At 36.9% G+C, this 22,016-nt stretch overlaps 1 protein-coding gene across 2 annotated transcripts in view; it reads right to left on the bottom strand.

The window, feature by feature from the left end:
* The window catches only part of PPM1E (protein phosphatase, Mg2+/Mn2+ dependent 1E), a 190,321-nt gene that overhangs the window by 147,148 nt on the left and 21,157 nt on the right, over positions 1–22,016 (bottom strand). The gene's annotated exons all lie outside the window — the stretch shown is intronic.

The following is a 22,016-nucleotide window of genomic DNA, read 5'->3' as shown; positions in this document are numbered from 1 at the left end:
ATCTGACATTGCTCTTGTTCATGATTATTCATGATTATTCCATTAAAATGGCTCATCACTATCTAATATTTCCTCCTGGTGGCTATGGAAACACAAGGGAAACTCTGAACAGACTAAAAGTTTTAAAACTAGACACACACAACGCCTTAAACAAACAAACAAACAAAAAAGACAAACCAAAGCAAGAGAAATTCTCTAGTGCTATGGAACTAGTACCTGATATCCCCTAGACATACCAGAATCTGACTTAACATTATAATGTAAGATTTGAAAAGTCAGCCCATGTTTTTCTGGCTTTCTCAAAGATAGAAAAATGCCTAGGGCACTGTAGAAGGGAAGACACCCCTGGTTTTCCTACTTTTCCTTGTTAAAAATTTATTAGAGCTCCAGGGATATAGTAGAACTGAGTCCTATCTATTACACAGCTTAATAAATGTTTTATACCATTTGACATCATAGAGTATCACTAGATTAAATGCATCTTTCTTACAGAAATGGCATTCTTCTTACCTAGATGATTCCTTGCTGAGATTTACTCATGGTTAGTGAATAATATTTCTAAACTCCAAAACTTAACACATGAACTGCTGCTGTCAAAAATTATTACATTTAGTACTTAGGGGTTTGAAACAAAAAAAATATGAAAAAATGGTCTTGATTTAAATAGTTGGGTTTTTTTTTTTTTTTACTGAAAACGTGTCCTATGTGTTTTAAATTCTACCTTTTTCTTATGTAAATAATAATTAGTGAGGACTAACTTTCCAAAGGGGAGAATAATTTTACATTTTTATAGCATTTTCTTTACATACCTGCTAGAAAAGAGGACTTAACACTAATACTGGTAAATATTTTGTTCATATTACACATTATTATTTTCCTTCATAAAACCACCATTTTGGATCCTGTTGACTCTTCCATAGATGGGAAGACAAGCCAGTATGAAGATAATGAATACGGAAGAAAATGTAATAGTATAAGTACTGAGTATCTGAACTCAATTAATTCATTGAAAATCAAAGTCAATACATTAAAAATTAATTATCAATTCTCATCCTAAGCTATAAAACAACTCTTCCTTCATACCTATGCTGTTGCCTTTGCAGAGTCCAAAACATACACATTACACAGAAAGACAGGTAATTTCTGTGTACCTGACAGAATATAGAAGAGAATATAATGTTGAAAAAAAAAATGAATTCTTCGGACTTCCCTGGTGGTGCAGTGGTTAAGAATCCACCTGTCAATGCAGGAAACATGGGCTCGATCCCTGGTCTGGGAAGATCCCACATGTTGCGGAGCAACTAAATCCATGCACCACAACTACTGAGCCTGTGCTCTACAGCCTGTGAGCCACAACTACTGAGCCCGAGTGCCACAACTAATGAAGCCTGCATGCCTAGAGCCCATCCGCAACAAGAGGAGCCACCACAATGAGAAGCCCATGCACCACAATGAAGAGTAGCCCCCACTAGCCTCAACTAGAGAAAAGTCCACGCACAGCAACAAAGACCCAACACAGCCAAAAGTAAATTAATTTTTTTAGAAAAAGAATCCTTGGGCTTCCCTGGTGGCGCAGTGGTTGAGAGTCCGCCTGCCGATGCAGAGGACATGGGTTCGTGCCCCGGTTCGGGAAGATCCCGCATGCCGCGGAGCGGCTGGGCCAGTGAGCCATGGCCACTGAGCCTGTGCTCCGCAACAGGAGAGGCCACAACAGTGAGAGGCCCGCGTACCGCAAAAATAAATAAATAAATAATAAATAAAAAAAGAATCTTTTTCTAACGCTTAGTTTCATAAGTTTAAAACACCATAATCTGTGTCATACTTCTTTAGTGAATGGGATCATATGAGCCATACCTCTTGTTTAACAAGTTGAACCTGTTGTTATAGAAAGACTACATCAAAATCAATATATTAATATATATGAGCAGAACAGTCTGAGCCTCACCCTAAAAAGTTACCAGAACTTCTCTGGATCCATATTTTAATAAATCATATACCTTTAGGTTACCTGTTCTTATAGGTGCAATGATTTTACATAGACGCAAGGATAGCATATTTGCTTTCTTCATATTAAAAGAAAAAAATATTTCCAGATCCTTAACGATCAGAAAATGAGAGTAGTCTGTTTTCTGATACCTATGACACTACTAGTATGTTAATTTTCCTCCCACTCAGGGCTATTTTGGTGGAGTCACGTATTATCACAGAATATCTGGAATAAAATTATATCAGTACATACAAGTGGATCTATGTATTTATATGAGGATAATGGCACCATTTGAGAGCAACAGCGAAAAGATTCTGTAACGGGTACATTTTAACTAATATTTTCTCAAACAATTTTTGAGTATCAAAGAACTATTATACCTGATTATAATGTTTGGAAACTGTAAAAAATAGATAGCCTATCTTTAAAAGTTCAATCAAATTTATTACAATAACGAAACAAGTGAATCACAACATGTGAAGTCAAAACTATCTTTATGCACTTGAAATGCCATCTTCCTTCTCTTACTACTTCCATGTCTTCCAAAGATCTATAAAATATTGATAAACTATATGGATAATTCACTAAAATCTGGCTAACTGAGAATTAAATCTAGTCTGAGAGAAATGTTTTCGTAGGAATAAGAAAATAAAACAGGAAGTCAGAGGGCATATCCTCAGTCACTGGCGGGCTAATAGCAAAAGGTATAAAACCGAATTAGTATCTCAAAAAGAGAAACAGGGATGAGGCAGAAATACATTTGAAGAAATAATGACCAAAGATTTCCCAAATTTTGGAAAGACATAAATTTTCAAATTCAAAAGCTTAGTGAACCCCAAATAGGAGAAATACATAGATAACCATATCAAGGCACATCACAGTCAACCTGAAGAAAATCAAATATGACGAGAAACTCTTAAAACCTGCCAGAAAAAAATCACACAATTTAGCTGACTGAGAAGACAATGAAATGACATCCTTAAAGTAATATAAGAAAAAAAACAACAACCCTGCTAACCCATAATTAATCTCCAGTGACAATATCTTTCAATAGTGACAAAAGAACTAGAAAATGATTAGATAAATGAAAACTGAGAGAATTTGTTTCTGCAGCACTATAAGAAATGCTAGGGCTTCCCTGGTGGCGCAGTGGTTAAGAATCTGCCTGCCAATGTAGGGGACACGGGTTCAAGCCCTAGTCTGGGAAGGTCCCACATGCCACGGAGCAACTAAGCCCGTGCGTCACAACTACTGAGCCTGCACACCACAACTACTGAAGCCTGTGCACCTAGAGCCTGTGCTCCGCAACAAGCCACCGCAATGAGAAGCCCGCACACCGCAAGGAAGAATAGCCCCCGCTCGCCTCAACTAAAGAAAGCCCACGCGCAGCAACGAAGACCCAACACAGCCAAAGATAAATAAACAAATTAATTTTTTTAAAAAGGTAGTAAACTTCATGTAAAGTAAAAAAAAAAATCTCAGGGAAGAGAGATATACTTAAATTGGAATCTTCCAGGAACTTTTCAGAGAGGAAGCGGACTTAAAGTAGCTCCCAAAAGATACATATAAGCAGAAAGGAGAGGAAAGGCAAATCAAGGGAAGGGGAAGGACACATGCAAACAAAGACACAAAGGTAGGAATAAGAATGGTGTGTGAGGAAGAAGCAATGTTAAGTAAAACCTGAGTAAAGAATTACTTCCTGGACCATACTAAAATGAAATTAGGCAGACAGCTCATGTGGGGAATAATAGAAAATAAAATAGGTAAGGGTTACAGAGGATATTGATAGAATAACAGACTTCATCTGAGCCTCAGTTTTCTTCCAGAAAGTAGGCCCACTTCTGTGCTCCTTGGCATCAGTCCCTCCCATCATCTGCCTAACCTCGTCTGTGTATGTGATGTGCCCCATCATGATTAAGTTCCCAAAGTTGTTCAAAGGCCTAGTGCTCAGCCATAATCTCTGGAAGGAAAACAATGCCCCCATCACCTGAGTCCTGGGTGTAGGGTATTTAGTCAGTCCAGAAAAGCCGGAATTTTGTGCTTGAATAGAATGAAGCATTGCTATACAAGATGGACAAGGAGGAATGTTTTTCTGCTAATGAAGTAAATTTAACCTTTTTGTAGTTATAGACCACTTTGAGAATCTAGTAAAAGTTCTTCACCATTACTTCAGCAGATATTAAGCATATATGCCATGTACTGGGGATACAGTTAAGAACAGGACAGATATAGTCTCTGCCTTCATGAAATGTATAGTTGAGCAGGAAAGACAAAACATTATTAAACAATTATAGGTTGGCTTCTCTGATCATCTAAATTAGGTTTTCCCTTTATTCCTGTTCATGTCCACCCCTAAATTTAGCTGCTTTAAACAATTCATTCTCTTTCAAGAGTCTGTGGGTTGACAAGGCTTAGCTGTGTAGTTCTCACCTGACCTTCTCACAAGTGGTTGTAGTCAGATGGTCCTGGAGAATGAAGTCATCTAAAGGCTCAACTGGACTAGCTGTCCAAGAGGGCTCTCTCACATGGCAAGTTGATGTTATCAAAGCTCAGCTAGGACTGAGTGCCTACACAAAACCACTCCATGTGGCTTCAGTTTCTCACAATATAGTGGCTGGGTTTTGAGAGGGATCATTCCAAGAGAAAACATTCTAAGAGACCCGAGTAGAAACTGCAAGGCTTCTTAAGACTTGGTCTCAAAAGTTCCAAAACATCACTTCTGCCACACTGTTTTGGTCAAGGAATTGAGGCCAGTTCAGACTCAAGGTGAAGAGAACTAGACTCTACTTCTTGACATAAAAAATAGTATGCATGGATATAAAGGGAAGGAATTGATGGTGTCTACCAGACTACCCTAAGCGGCCATTTGTTTAGCATTTGCCTTTCCCACCAGATCATAAAGGCAGAAACCAGATCTGCCTTTTTCAATGACATGTACATCACCGTGTTTGTCACATAGTTGAGTCCTCAATAAATGTTTGCTGAATTAATTCATTTATTCAATAACAATTTCACAAGTACACAAGAACTGCCACACATTGTGCTAGACTGAAAATTCCACAGTGCCTGCCCTCAAGAACTTTACTTTCTGGTGGCAAAGATAAAAACAAACAAAACTCCGAAACTGGGACTTCCCTGGCGGTCCAGTGGTTAAAGACTCCATGTTTCCAATGCAGGGGTGTGGGTTCAATCCCTGGTCGGGGAACTAAGATCCCACATGTTGCATGGTGCAGCCAAAAAATTAAAAAAAAAATTTTTTAAAGGGAAAAACTTAAAAAAAACAAAACTGTGAAACTGGACCATTATCTTATACCATATATAGAAATTAACTCAAAATGGATTAAGACTTGAACATAAGACCTGAAACCATAAAACTCCTAGAAGAAAACATAGGCAGTAAGTTCCTTGGCATTGGTCATGGCAATGATTTTTTGGATTTGATACCAAAAGCAAAGGCAACAAAAATAAACAAGTGGCACTACATCAAACTAAAAATCTTCTGCACAGCAACAAAATGAAAAGGCAAACTACTGAATGGGAGAAAATATTTTCAAATCACGTACCTGACAAGGTGTTCATATTCCAAAACATATAAAGAACTCATACAACTCAATAGCAAAAAAAACAATGTGATTTTTAAAATGGGTAGAGGATCTTAGACATTTTTCCAAAGAAGACATACAGATGGTCAACAGGTACATGAAAAAATGCTCAACATCACTAATCATCAGGGAAATGCAAATCAAAACCACAATGAGATATTATACTTGTTAGAATGGCTATTATCTAAAAGACAATAAATAACAAGTGTTGGCAAGGATGTGAAGAAAAAGGAACTCTTGTGCACTGTTGGTGGGAGTGTAAATTGGTATAGCCACTATGGAAAACAGCATGGAGATTCCTCAAAAAAATAAAAATGGAACTTACATAAATGAAAACACTAACTCAAAAAGATATCTGCACCCTCATGTTCACTGCAGCATGATTTACAATAGCCAAGACATGATAGTAACCTAAGTGTTCATCAATGGATGAATGGATAAATGTGGTATATATGTGTGTGTGCGTGTGTGTATATATATATATATATATATACACACATATATAATGGAGTGCTATTCAGCCATAAAAAAGAAGGAATATTGCCATTTACAACAATATTAATGGACCTTGAGGGCATTATGTTAAGTGAAATAAGTCAGACAAAGACAAAAATCATATGATCTCACTTTTACAGGGAATCTAAAAAAAAATTAAAAACCTAACTCTCATAAAAGATTTGGTGGTTGCCAGAGGCTGGGGGTGAGGGAGGAAGAAGTGGGTGAAAGGAGTCAAAGGTACAAACTTCCAGTTATAAAATAAAGTCGGGGGGATGTAATGTACAGCATGGTGACTGTACTAGTACCATACTGTATATTTCAAAGTTGTTAAGAGAGTAGATCTTAAAAGTTCTCATTGCAAGAAAAAAAAAATTGTAATTATGTATGGTGATGAATGTTAACTAGACTTACTGTCATCATTTTTCAATATATACAAACACTGAATCACACTGTCCATCTGAAACTGTTATATGTCAATTATATCTGAAAAAAAAAAACCTAGCTATTTCAAAATAGTGAGATACATACTGTACTGGACATGGGTGAGATGTCTAACCCAATCTTGAGGGGGAGGGGGTGATGGTGCCAGTGGTCAGGGAAGAGATCTTAATGATATCTAACTGAAGCCTGAGAAAATAGATTACTTGATAAATTGAGAGCATGGAATTAGATAAAAATCAAATGCTTGCTGAATGTCTGAAATAGGCAACAGAGTTCTTGTGTATCACATCAGGAGAAGGCAATAGGCTAGGATCACAAGTACCATGCAAAGGATCACATCTAGAAGTCATCTAAGTAGAAAAAATGAGAATAAGATGCCTTTTGTTCAGACAGCAGGTAGATGTCAAGTTAACAAGAAAAGCACTACTGGATCATCGCTCTTCTGATAAAACATCCTACACATTGAGACAGAGAGGTTAGCTAGTGAATTCTGCAGAGTTCCTGGGATTACCTCAGAGAGAGACATGATGAAAGCAGTGTAAATTTAACCTACTACCAGAGAGAAGGATGTAAGCAGGAAAACAACTAAAAGGCATAAAAATGAAGACCTGAACTAAGGTGGCTGCAATAAGAATAGAGACTCTGAGACATTTCAAAAAAATGACAGAATGAAAGCGGGGAATAACTGAATAGAAGTGGGGATGGAAAAGAATGAGATGACTGAGTCTTTAGAAATTCTAAAGAGGTGCTATTTGGTGAGGAAAGAGGCAGAATCTTGATCTGGATGTACTAAAAAGAAAAGTGACTATGCTTCCTATGTTCTCTTAGAAATATGGGCTTGAGCTCCAGTGAGAGTGAGAGGCTCAAGGTGTAGAAGTCTATCATCATAAAAGATAGAAAAGTGGCTTCCCTGGTGGCGCAGTGGTTTAGAGTCCGCCTGCCGATGCAGGGGACACGGGTTCGTGCCCCGGTCCGGGAGGATCCCACGTGCTGCGGAGCGGCTAGGCCCGTGAGCCATGGCCGCTGAGCCTGCGCGTCCCGAGCCTGTGCTCCGCAACAGGAAAAGGCACAGCAGTGAGAGGCCCACGTACCAAAAAAAAAAAAGATAGAAAAGGTCATCTAATTGCTTTTACTAGGCTATCGTTCATGTTAAGTTTGATAGCCCATTTTGTGATCTGTCATCATGAAAATTCTCAATCTTGAGGATATGAAAATAATATACCTGAAGCATCTGCCACGTCATTATTAGGATTAAGTCAGTTGATCTGGCTGGTTAGGTGAGCTCTGAGTCACTGGCCAAAAGTAAATTTACCAAAAATCATTTTATCTAAAGGCCAATTCACTGAACTCACCTTAAGTCTTGAGTTGATAGGATTTGTCTTCATAACAGCATTTAAAGGAACGTTCAATTTGTTTGCCCTAAATCCCCGCTAATGCCACCAGAGACTGAGAGGCAGAGAAAGGAAGAGGACTAGGCCTGAAGTCTCCAAATTCTCCACTGATAAAGAATATATTCACTGCAATTATATTCTTGAATATGAAAAGTTTTTCTCTGTCCACCTCCTTAATAGCAGCAAGGAATTAGAGGAGAAACAAATTGAATATTCTTTGAAATGTTACTTAAAAATATGAAAACCGATCAACTAACTCTAGTTAAAAAGAAGCAAATTCAGGGAATTGGCATTTGGTGAAATGGACTTCTTCAGCAAAATAAATGTACCCTTCTTCCCTCACAGTTATATGTGATCCCTCTTGAAGCCACACCTTGATGAAAATACTATCCCACCAGACGGAAGAGGCTCATTTTTCTGTCTAGGGCATACAAATTACTCCAGTCGCCATCTTAAGCAAAGAGCCTCTTTGGATGAAAATCAAGGAAAGAGAGTTTATGTAGTTTGATGTACTGAAAGACTGTGAAAATAGAAACCTGCAACAAAAGTTCTATAAAGAAGTGGCATTCTCATGCTTTGAAGAAAACTTATCTCTGAACGTAGCAGAGCCATTTTTTTCAGACTATTAGCATTTCAAAATTACTGTTTCTTTTCAAGCATCATTTTATTCTTACAATTCTGATTTTCCTCTTTATATTTCAGGCTAGAGCAATAATTATGAGTTGTAGGCAATTATTTCAACTACTAAACACATTTAATAATTCTACAATTGAAATAGCTACTAACAGCTGAACACTATTAATTAAATACACATTACATAGGACTTAGATGTCTTGATCAGAAATGCTATTGTGTATATTCTCCCCCAAATACTAAAATTTATATATTTAAGATATCAGTAAATTTTGATTTACATTTAAGTATCAAAGATTTCTAATTCCTTTTCCATTTTCTTTTTTATTACACTGAGTCAAGAAACAATTTCTATATTGATCATGCATGCTCTCTAGACCATTTGGAATGGCAACACTACACAAATGGAAATAATACAAAATGATTAGTTCATGGGGTCCAAGAATAATGAATCATTAAATCTACAGAGAAAAATCAGTCTTAATTCCTATTTTTTAAAAACAACCTTTCGGGGCTTCCCTGGTGGCGCAGTGGTTGAGAGTCCGCCTGCCGATGCAGGGGACACGGGTTCGTGCCCCGGCCCGGGAAGATCCCACATGCCGCGGAGCGGCTGGGCCCGTGAGCCATGGCCGCTAAGCCTGCGCGTCCGGAGCCTGTGCTCCGCAACGGGAGAGGCCGCAACAGTGAGAGGCCCCCGTACCGCAAAAAAAACAAAAACAACCTTTGGGCCAATAATGCATTCGTACTTAACAAGTCATGTGTATTCAGAGAACTTCTGCACAAAATACCTAATCTAACAGAGCCTACTCTGTAAGAATCTTGCCATTATAATTGTTTATGTCCAGTCTGGGAGCCAGTGGAGTTTTGCAGCCACAAAGTCCTGTATGCCATTTTTGCCATTTATTAGTTATACAATTTTGGACAAGTTATAAAACTTTGGCCTTGAATACCTTATCTAATAGAATTTGTAGGATAATTAAATATAACTACACACACAAACTATTTGGCACATTGCCTGAACCACAGTCAGAGGTATCAGCTGCTATTGTTATCTTAAATGAGCCAACAACTACAACAACACATGCAACCCAGGATTCCCCAAATCAGTTATATAGCTAGTCTCTAGTTGGTTTTCAATATTTGTTGGAAGAAATCCTTCCAGAAAATTATCTAAGGAAATTATCCAACAGTAGCCTAATAGGTTATGCACAAAGATTATCATTACAATGTTATTTAAGTAATAAAAAATTAGAGTAAACCCTAATATCTAAAATAAGGGACTGATTTATTAAATTATGTAAGAGCCTGCAGATGGAACATTTAGGCAACAACAAAAAATAATCAGGAAATCTATACAGCAATATGGAAAGTGTGTATTATATTCATGTACTAAGTGAAAAGGCACTATATATAGTTAGCACATTATGACTGCAACTGTATAAAATGTGTATGTTTATGGGGTGGGGACTAGAAGGGAATACACAAAATAGTGAAGTTGTGCAAGGGTGGTAGAATTATGCATTAGTTTCTCATCTTCCATAGTTATTATATTGATATTTCTTACTAAAAATAAAAGTTATACTATTTAAAAATTCAAGTGTTAAGACAATTCAATGAGGAAGAGAATAGTCTTTTCAACAAATGGTGCTAGGACAACTGGATATCCACGTGCAAAAGAATGAAGTTGGACCCTTACCCCTACCATACACAAAAATTAACTCAAAATGGATCACAGAACTAAATGTAAGAGCTAAAACTATAAAACCCTTAGGAGAAAACATAGGAGCAAATCCTTGTGAACTTAACTTAGGCAACACCAAAAGCGCAAGTAAAAAAATATACAGGCATACCTCACTTTATTGGGCTTTGCTTCACTGCACTTCCCAGATATTGCTTATTTTTACAAATTGAAAGTTTATGGCAACCTTGTTTGAGTCAAGCAAGTCTATCAGTGCCATTTTTTCCAACAGCATATGCTCGCTTCGTGTCACTGTCACATTTTGGTAATTCTTGCAATATTTCATTAATATTGTGTTATGATGGTCTGTGATCAGTGATCTTTGATGTTACTGTTGTAATTGTTTTGGAGTGCCATGAACCATATAAGACAGCAATCTTACTAAATGTTGTGTGTGTTCTGATTGCTCCACCAATTGGCCAGTCCCCTCTCTCCCTCACTCTCCTTGGGCCTCCTAATTCCCTGAGACATGAGAATATTGAAAATAGGCCAATTAATAACCTTGCAGTAGCCTTTAAAATCCTAGGGCCCTTAAGACTTATGCTAAATCTATCCTGCCTGTGCTCTATAAACGGAACAACAAAGCCTGGATGACAGCATTTCTGTTTACAACATGGGTTACTGAATATTTTAAGCACACTGTTGGGACCTACTGCTCAGAAAAAACGATTCCTTTCACAATATTACTGCTCTTTGACAATGTACCTGGTCACCCAAGAGCTCTGATGGAGATACACAAGATTAATGTTATTTTCATGCCTGCTAACACACATCTGTTCTACAGCCCACGAATCAAGGAGTAATACTGACTTTCAAGTCTTACTATTTAAGAAATACATTTCTTAAGGCTATAGCTGCTATAGATAGCAATAGCTCTGATGGATCTGAGCAAAGTAAATTGAAAACCTTCTGGAAAGGATTCACCATTCTAGATGCCATTAAGAACATGTGTGATTCATGGGAAGATGTCAAACTATCATCAACATTAACAGAACTTTGGAAGAACTTGATTCCAACCCTCAGGGATGACTTTGACAGGTTCAAGACTTTAGTGGAGGAAATAATTGCAGATGTGGTAGAAAGAGCAAGAGAACGATATTAGAAGTAGAGCCTGAAGACGTGACTGAATTACTGTAATCTCATGATAAAACTGTGATGAGGAGTTCTTCTTATGAATGCATAAAGAAAGTGCAACCTACTCTGGAGAGGGAAGCTACTCCTGGTGAAGATGTTGTGAAGACTGTTGAAATGACAACACAGAATTTAGAATATTATGTAAACTTGGTTGATAAAGCAGTGTCAGGGTTTGAGAGGATTGACTCCAAATTTGAAAAAGTTCCACCATAGATAAAATGCTATCAAATAGCACTGCATGCTACAAAGAAATTGTTTGTAAAAGGAAGAGTCAATTGATGTGGCAAACTTCGTGGCTGTCTTATTTTTAAAAATTGCCACGGCCACGCCAACCTTCAGCAGCCACCAGCTGATCAGTCAGGAGCCATCAACATCAAGGCAAGACCCTCCACCAGCAAAAAGATTAAAAATCGCTGAAGGCTCAGATGATGGTTAGCATTTTTTAGCAATACAGTATTTTTTAATTAAGGTATGTACATTGTTTTTTAGATATAATGCTATTGCATACTTAATAGAGTACAGTGTAGTATAAACGTAACTTTGATATGCACTTGGAAACCAAAAAATTTATGTGACTTGCTTTACTGAAATATTTGCTTTATTGCAGTGGCCTGGAACCAAATCTGCAATATCTCCAAGGTATGCCTGTACATATGTAAATTGGACTATATAAAACATTTTAAACTTCTGCGCTACAAATGATACCATCAAGAAAGTGAAACACCCACAGGATGGGAGAAAATATTTACAAATCATATATCTGATATGGGACTTGTATCCAGAATATATAAAAAACTTTTACAACTCAATAATAAATGACAAATAACCCAAGTAAAAAATAGTAAAGGGTTTGAGTGGATGTTCTCCAAGGAAGATATACAAATGATGAATAGCATATGAAAAAATGCAAAACCAATACATTCAAAAGTCATTTAAAGACTTCCCTGGTGGCACAGTGGTTAAGAATCCACCTGCCAGTGCAGAGGACACGGGTTCGAGCCCTGGTCCGGGAAGATCCCACTTGCCACAGAGCAACTAAGCCCATGCGCCACGACTACTGAGCCTGCGCTCAACAGCCCGCGAGCCACAACTACTGAAGCCCACCCTCTGCAACAAGAGAAGCCACCGCAATGAGAAGCCCGCGTACCACACAAAGAGTAGCCCCCACTCGCCGCACATTTGAATTTTAACACCCTCTGTATCACCTTTACCTGGGTAGTAAAGTAGCCTTGCTCAAACTCTACACACACAAACCACTGCCTCTCAAGGCAGCCTGTTATTTTCTAAGCACTAGAAAATTCTTCCTTCTGTTGGTTTGAAAGTTGTTTTTCTATAATCTTTGGTACCAGAGCTACTTTATGGTTCACATTAAGTCTACTTCTTTTTCTACACCACAAATGCCTGATACTGCTGTCATTGGGACTTATGCTAATTTCCTCAAATGTGGTACCTAAATCTGGATTCAGGCTAGGTGTGGCCTAACTTCCCTTGTTCAGAAAACCATAATAATCAAATTTTGGCAGGCAAATCATGCTGCTGATTCATATTAAGTTTACCAACAGGGAAATTCCCTTTGTCATAAATACTCCCGCTAGGCTATTTATCCTTTTTCATCAATTCTTCAACTCATTTTTCTTTTAACCCAAATGCAGGATTATATATTTAGTTATACTAAATTTCTTATTTAATCCAATATGTTAAGTGCTTGTTGCTATGGACTTACAAATTCTTTTCATTTCTTGCATAGAAGTCCAACAAGCTTTGTGTCATTTCTGAATTTGATCAACGTGCTGTCAATGTCCTCACCTGTTGCTCACTTCCATTCTTCTTATTCCCAATAATTCCTCAAAGTTTAGCTTTCTCACCTACAAGTATGCACAGCATCCTCAGATATAACTAGTTCAGGTTATGAAAAAAAGTCCTATTGAGCAGTTAGATGCCTCCTTAATTAATTTCACTTATACTGGACTTTAATTCTCCTTTACTAGGTAATTTTTTGTTGTTGTTACAGCATAAAGATTGTTCTCCTTGACAGAAAATATGGAAACCAAATAAGAGCTGTTAATATTAAGCATGTATCTTCCTTATTATTGTTTCTGAATATAACTAAGATTTTATAATTATCTTTAGTATATTCCTCACATCTGTGATTTCTGGATTTTAGCTTTTCTGACACACTTAAATGTTTGTGTCACTTTTATATATTCATCTTCTATAAATGTCCTTTTAAAACCTGAGCTAAGATTGCTCCAAGTGGAGTCAAAGTAGTTTTATTTGCTTTTGCCTTTTAAAAAACTTGTTATAATCTGTAATTGTATAATTGTACAATTATTTTTGTGTTCTTCCCACCTTTCCTAGTCTCAGGTCATAAGGTCATGACAATATATATCTTTGTTTACTTTTTATAAGTTTTATTCCTACAATCTAGAGTATGTATATATGTGACCACTTCTAGAATTCTCTACCCCAGCTATAACAAACTATACAATGATATGGTCACGTTGTCTCCAAAGGTTTCTTTCATTTCTATCCACCAAGCAATTCTTCCTTATTGGCTATAAATAGATCCAGAGTAGCAGTATCCTTCGTTGAATTCTTTACCTCCCAGCTATATTATTTTTACTAAACAAATAACATTTTTTTTTTTTTGCATTGGGTCTTCGTTGCTGTGCGCAGGCTTTCTCTAGTTGCATTGAACGGGGGCTACTCTTCAATGCAGTGCACGGGCTTCTCATTGTGGTGGCTTCTCATGTTGCGGAGCATGGGCTCTAGGCATGTGGGCTTCAGCAGTTGTGGCATGTGGCCTCAGTAGTTGCGGCTCATGGGCTCTTGAGCGCAGGCTCAGTAGTTGTGGCACACGGGCTTAGTTGCTCTACAGCATGCGGGATCTTCCCAGACCAGGGATCGAACCCGTGTCCCCTGCATTGGCAGGCGGATTCTTAACCACTGTGCCACCAGGGAAGTCCCTAAACAAATAACATTTTTAGTGATAAAAATGTAAAACACAGTAAGTAGAAAAAAAATTAAATATATCTGAAATCTCTCCATCCAGAGAAAATCACTGCTAATAATTTTTGTATACCCTTCAAGATTTTTTCTCATACAAATATATAAATATTTTCCCCTTATAGTCTAAGAGAGAAAATGTCAGCAAGGCAACAATTTGTCAAATAACCTACTCTTATGTTTCAAATGAACTTGACTGGCTGTGAAGCCTGCTGAGAAGTCTGCACTTTTGTTCAAACGTTTTCCTATCCAAAAAATATCTACCCTTACTCCAACTCTTTATAAAGCTTAGATTCATGCTCAAACCAACTATATTTACCATCAATTCAAGCATTTTAACAAAATTAGAACTCCCTTCAGAAACTCACTGATTGGGACTTCCCTGGTGGTCCAGTGGTTAAGACTCGGCGCTTCCAAACCAGGGGGCATGGGTTCAATCCCTGGTCAGGGAACTAAGATGCCACATGTCACACAGTGCAGCCAAAAAAATAAAAATAAACGTGCAAAAAAAATTTTTTTAAGTCACAAAAATGAAACTCACTCATCTTCCTTATTATAAGAGTTGTTTAGTTAACAGAAGTAATAATTATATCAACTTTAAGTAGCCAAATGTAATACAAAAAACAAAAATTAATTCTCAATGAATAAACAAGAAAAGCTATAAATATAGAGGAAAATATAAGAAAATAAGTGGAGAAGGTCAGTTATACCCTTTAAAACATGATACAAATCCCAGAATCCATAAAGAAAAAAAAAAGCTGATTTGATCAAGTACAAAAAGTTAAACCTCTACATAGAAAAAGATTCCATGATACAGTTTCAAAGATGATTTATAGACTGGGAGAAGCCATTTGCAACATATAATACTCAAGAGGCTAATAAACATAATACATAAAGATTTCCTACAAATCAATAATAAATAGAAAGATCCACAAAGGATATAAGCAAGCATTAGTAGAAGATACATAAATCGCCAATAAGCATATGAAAAGATGCTAATCCAATACATTCAAATTATAAAAGAGACTTTTTGCTCATCAGACTGGCAAAAATCAAGGTTGAAAATATCCAATGTTAACACTATGGGGAAATTTTTTCCCTCATATACTATTAAAGGTAGTACAAACTGGGAATTCCCTGGCAGTCCAGTGGTTAGGACTCTGCACTTTCACTGCTGGGGGCCTGGGTTCAATCCCTGGTTGGGGAACTACGGTTCCACAAGCCACGTGGTGTGGTCCAAAAAAAAGCAACACAAAAATCTTCATTAACAATGGAAAGGTTAGAATATGATCTACCTATAACGGAGTACTAGGCAGCAGACAAAAGAATGGTGTAACTTTTTACATGTTGATATGAAAAGATATCCATGATACATTAACTAAAAAACCTAAAAGGTGTTAGAATAACAGCATTTTTGTTTAGGGAAAAAAATGTGTGTATAGAGATTGATATAGAGAGTGAATGACTGCATAGAAAAATCTGAAAGTCACTTTACACTTTGCACACTTTGCATAACACAATATCATGTGTTAATTGTGTCCTAGTAAAACTGGAGGAAAAAATTAACAAAAATTACATAACGCCCATGCCCAGGACCAATGTAAGGCAAGTTATTAAACTCTACTGAGGGCCATAAAAATAATTTTAATAATTTGACAGTGTATCTCACCTTTGCATGAAAAAAAGAAAATTTGAAAGGATATACATCAAACTGATAAAGAAGACTTTTACATTTTAACACTTCAGCAACAATTTATTATAACCAGCATAAATTACTTTAGTAAATATGCTCAAACACACTTTTAAGAACTTATACCTACCGGCAAAATAATGGAAAGAACCGAATTTGTCCAATAAAAGGGGCATAACTGAATTACAGAATACTCATACAAGAGAACTGCACTTTTCCAACTGTAGGCTGCAACCCATTACTGAGATGCAAAATCAGTTTGGAGGGATGTGACAAGCATATTTCAAAAAAACAACATGAAAAAATCAGAATTCATCACACTTCATAACTACTGCTTTACAATTTTTAATACAATTAAATGTTTATGTACAGTCTTAATCACAAAGTAAAATGTATTTATTACTGTGAATTTTGAGCAAAACTGCACTTAGACCCTTAACAACCTTTTAACATGTTTTCAAGTAATAGTTAATGATTTAGAAAAATGCTCACTTGAAAGTATTAAATTAAAAAAGCAGGGCACAAAACTATATGTATTATGTGTATGTGTGATCTCAATTTAGTTATAAATATATCTGCATAAAAAAGAATTAGAGAAAAATATTCCTAAAGAATGGCTATTTGAAGTTGCAAACTACAAGTAACTTTTCTGTTTCATAATAGGTTCAAATATTTCTACAATGAGCATGTGTCTTTTATCTAACCAGATATAAAAATGCCATTTAAAACATGTTAATTATTATGTATATTTCACCACAATAAAAAACATGTATAAACATCTATTCCATTTACTCATCAAGTACTTACTGAAAACCTACTATGTACTAAAGCATTCAGTATTCTAGGTATTGAGGATAGGATGGTGAGTAAAACAGAGTCCCTGCCTTCAGGGAGCTTATATTCTAGTAGGAAACTCTACATAAAATAAGTAAATACAGAATAACTTCCTTGTATAAGTAAATTAAAATTCTATTTATTTGAGAAATAAGACATGATCATTCTTCCTACAGTTATTAAATGCTTTATGTACTCTCTAAAGGTACTCATTAGGTATCCCTCTTGACTATGTTTGACTCCTCCTAGCCATCAGGTAAAATGACACGTTTAGTAGCACAATCAAATATTTAATTTATATTTTTAAAAACTTAAATATTTACAGCAAGGTTCATACTGGTTTCAAACTTAGAAAAAAATATTTTGTTCATAAAAAATGATGTTTATTCTCTTTCCACCATTAACAAAATGACAAAATATAGATCAAAAGATAAAAGTACAAGAAATATCTTTTCCCATATAAAAGTGATCCTTCCTGAAGAATTCCACAGATAATTCAATGTTCATCTGTTTTTCAGTTTACTGGATTGTAAATTTGCACTGAAAAAATAAAAATAATGTTATTAAGAGCCACTTAATTGGGCATACCTATGATCTTCTTATTCAAGATTCTTAGAGCCCACCTCCTCATTGTGGAACCCTTTATTCTAAGGGTAAAAAAATCTCTCTTCTTTATTTTCCATTCTGGGTTTCTCTAATTTACGTCTCCTCTTCTTCTGAGCTGTCCTGATTATAACAGAGGTTGGTGATATTTTAAAACTGAACTTTTTAAACAAGTTAGTGTTTTGATGGGGTGGATTTTTAAAAACAATTAACATATTAAAACACAGCCTAATATATAGCATTCATAAGTTAGCCATTTTTACAAGGTGGTTAAATCACCTTCAGTATTTATTTATTGAAACAAAACAATTAATGACACCTAAAATGACCAATTTGTAGAATTAAAAATGAGGAAATGACACAGACCAAGGACAAATATTTTCATGTGTACCACAGAAACACCAATTAAAAAAATGTAGTTTTTGGGAATTCCCTGGCGGTCCAGTGGTTAAGACTCCATGCTTCCAATGCAGGGGGTGCGATTTCAATCCCTGGCCGGGGAACTACTGATAAGATCCCACATGCCTTGCGGCAGGATGGTCAAAAAAATAAATTTTTAAAAAAATGTACTTTTTGTAGAGAAAAACTTCAGGGCTTTATCAAAAAGAATATATATTACTAAACATCTTGTATATATAATTTTAAAAAATGATCAGTATGAAAATTTATCTAGCTTTATTTTCTAAAAATCTGTTAAGTGGAGCTTCCCTGGTGGCACACTGGCTTTTAAGAACCCACCTGCCAATGCAGGGGCCACAGGTTTGAGCTCTGGTCCAGGAAGATCCCACATGCCATGGAGCAACTAAGCCCATGTGCCACAACTACTGAGCCTGCGCTCTACAACCCACAAGCCACAACTACTGAGCCTGCGTGCCACAACTGCTGAAGCCCATGTGCCTAGAGCCCATGCTCCACAAGAGAAGCCACCATGATGAGAAGCCCGCACACCACAATGAAGAGTAGCCCCCACACACCGCAACTAAAGAAAGCCAACGCGCAGCAACGAAGACCCAATGCAGCCAAAAATAAATAAATAGATACAGTTTTTAAAAAATCTGTTAAGTGTTCCAATAGCTTCTGAAAATTAAAATTACTGGACCTGGGACTTCCCTGGTGGTGCAGTGGTTAAGAAACCACCTGCCACTGCAGGGACACGGGTTCAACCCCTGGTCCGGAAAGATCCCACATGCCACGGAGCAACTATGCCCGTGTGCCACAACTACTGAGCCTGCACTCTAGAGCCCGTGAGCCACAACTACTGAGCCCACATGCCACAACTACTGAAGCCCACACACTCTAGGGCCCATGTGCCACAACCACTGAGCCCACATGCTGCAACTACTGAAGCTCGCACGCCTAGAGCCCATGCTCTTCAACAAGGGAAGCCACCTAAATAAGAAGCCTGTGCACCGCAACAAAAGAGTAGCCCCTACTCGCCTCAAACAGAGAAAGCCCGTGCACAGCAATGAAGACCCAACGTAGCCAAAAAATAAAACAAAATTTTAAAAACAAATTAAATAAAAAAAATAAATAAACTTACTGGACTTTCACTTGTGTCAATCAGATTGCCAAAACAATCTTTTGACAGCCAACTAATTTTAAGTAAGGAATCTTGATATTACTATGTAAAATCAGTAAAAGCAAGAATAGCATTAAGACCATTCAAAAAAGATGATGTTTAGATATACGCTGAATTTGTTTAAAATTTTTACTTGGAAACATTTGCCAATTATTATTACTATTGCTGGAAAATGCTCCTGATAGTGACTAAGACAAAGTCAAGTTATGTGCTAGTTAAAAAAAAATAATAACATTATTGCAGAGTGGTTAAGAGTGCTGACTCTGAAGCTACTCTGTAGGGGTTCATATCCTAGCCACTTACCAGCTATGTGAACTTGGACAAATTTCTTTCTCAATACCTTAGCTTCCTTATCTGCAAAGTGTGGTTGATAACACTGCCTACTTCATTTGGTTGCTGTGAGAATTAAATGAATTAATATATACATAGTACCTGGACCAGTTCTCTACATTATAAGCACTTTTTAAGCACTTCTTATCTTTATTACTATTATAAGAACAGCTTAAGTTTATAAAACAATTTATATTTTAATTTTTTTAAAAAATTTATTTTTGGCTGTGTTGGGTCTTCGTTGCTGCGCGTGGGCTTTCTCTAGTTGTGACGAGCGGGAGCTACTCTTCGTTGAGGTGCTCAGGCTTCTCATTGTGGTGGCTTCCCTTGTTGCAGAGCAGGGGCTCTAGGCGCACGGGCTTCAGTAGTTGTGGCTCGCAGGCTCTAGAGTGCAGGCTCAGTAGTTGTGGTGTGTGGGCTTAGCTGCTCCACAGCACGTGGGATCTTCCCAGACTAGGGATTGAACCCGTGTCACCTGCACTGGCAGGCGGATTGGATTCTTAACCACTACACCACCAGGGAAGGCCAACAATTTATATTTTAGAAATAAAAGAACTACCTGGATGATGAAGATCTATATTGGAGTTGCTTGCTACAGCTTATCCTAGCCCTTATCAATTTAAACAATACGTAAGTCAAGACAGTTGACATTCTATCAACAATTTCATATTTTTAAAAGTCACAGATAAAAACATTCACAGACAAGTAAATCTAAAATACAATGTGTTGTTAAAGATAAGGAGAAGCATATATTGTTAAATGGTATCTAAACCACACTATTTCTTACAATAAAACTGAGTCACAAACTATATTATAGGAAATCATGCCTTAAAAGACATCTATGCATACAGCAACACAAGAATGTGCCAATAAGAATGTTCAAAGCATCTTTTCTTAGTCTTTAGTTATAAAACCATGGTGTTCTACTTCAAATGCATTGAAAGAAAATGGTCATCAATATTCTAAATTATTTACATCTAAATATGCTTTTTAAGACTAAAGTTCCAGAATATTGAACATTGATCTTTCCTGACATACAGAAAAACTTCACTGAGAATATCTTCCTGTTCAGTTCTTTCTTCTTATATTTTCATCTTATATGCTATGTACAAAATGCTACCGTTTTTTAATATAAATTTATTTATTTATTTATTGGCTGCGTTGGGTCTTCTTTGCTGCACGCGGGCTCTCTCTAGTCGCAGCAAGCGGGGGCTACTCTTCGTTGTGGTGCGTGGGCTTCTCATTGCGGTGGCTTCTCTTGTTGCGGAGCACGGGCTCTAGGCGCGCAGGCTTCAGTAGTTGTGGTTCACGGGCTCAGTAGTTGTGACTCACGGGCTCTAGAGCACAGGCTCAGTAGTTGTGGCGCACAGGCTTAGTTCCTCTGCGACATGTGGGATCTTCCTGGACCAGGGATCGAACCCGTGTCTCCTGCATTGACAGGCGGATTCTTAACCACTGCGCCACCAGGGAAGTCTCGCTACTTTATTTTTGTTTTTTTTTTTAATTGAAGTATAGTTGGTTTACAATGTTGGGCCAATCTCTGCTATATAGCAAGGTGACTCAGTTATACACATATATACATTCTTATTTAATATTATTTTCCATTATGGTTTATACTTTATTATTTTTAGCATTAAGCACATCTGCAATTCAATGTAAATTCAATTTTAATTTGGATTCTTGCATTCTCCCTAAGGCAGCGGGTTCTCAAACTTTAGTGTACATCATAATTATCTAGTGTTTTTACTCAAAACAAGATTACTGGAAACCATAGAAATTCTCATTCAGTAGGTGTGGGCAGAAGCACAGGAACTTGCATTTTGAACAACACATTCCAGGTGATCCTGAAGTAAGTAATTCATGTCCAACACTTTAAGAAACACTGCCCTAATGATTTAGCTTATGATAGGGATGCTATGCTTTAATTCATTAAATATTAGCTGAATGCCTTATACATACAAAGCTTAGTGCCGGGGGTCAAACATGAAGGTACGTACAGTTTAAATGAGGAGATGAGACATGCATATAAATGACATTATAAAAAGGAAGGAATTATTGGATGTATTTTTAAAAGATACAGATAAAATGCTGGGAAGTTCAGGAGAGGGAATAATTACTTCCAGCTGATCTCAGGGAAATTCTTCTACTAGAAGACAGCATTTGAAATGAATGTTGAAGACTATCTCTTTGGATTGTAAAGATGGAGAAAACAAGCTAATAATCATATCACGTTGAATGTGTCTAACGATAAACATCACTCCTTCAAACTCAGAAAAACCATTCCCTACCTCCTAGATTTTATATGTTGATTTCTATCTGGGTCATGGTCTTGCATTGTCCTGTATATCCATCTAGCAGCTTGATGTGCATCTATCTCTCCAAACATATCCTTGAAAGGATCTGTTTTAGTACTTTTAGTACATTTATCCCCTGAAAGATAAGGTCATACAGGGGGTACTGCTACAGAGAAACATACTTAGCCTTTCTTAAATCTTTAGGAAGTAAACAGAATTTAGCACAGTTGAATTGAGAACACTTTAGGCAGTCTTC

Source organism: Delphinapterus leucas, chromosome 19 (genome assembly GCF_059928025.1).
Source record: "Delphinapterus leucas isolate spDelLeu-1000000601 "Yukka" chromosome 19, BTC_Dleu_Yukka2, whole genome shotgun sequence".
NCBI lineage: Eukaryota > Metazoa > Chordata > Mammalia > Artiodactyla > Monodontidae > Delphinapterus > Delphinapterus leucas.
This window is presented reverse-complemented; position numbering and strand designations above follow the sequence as displayed.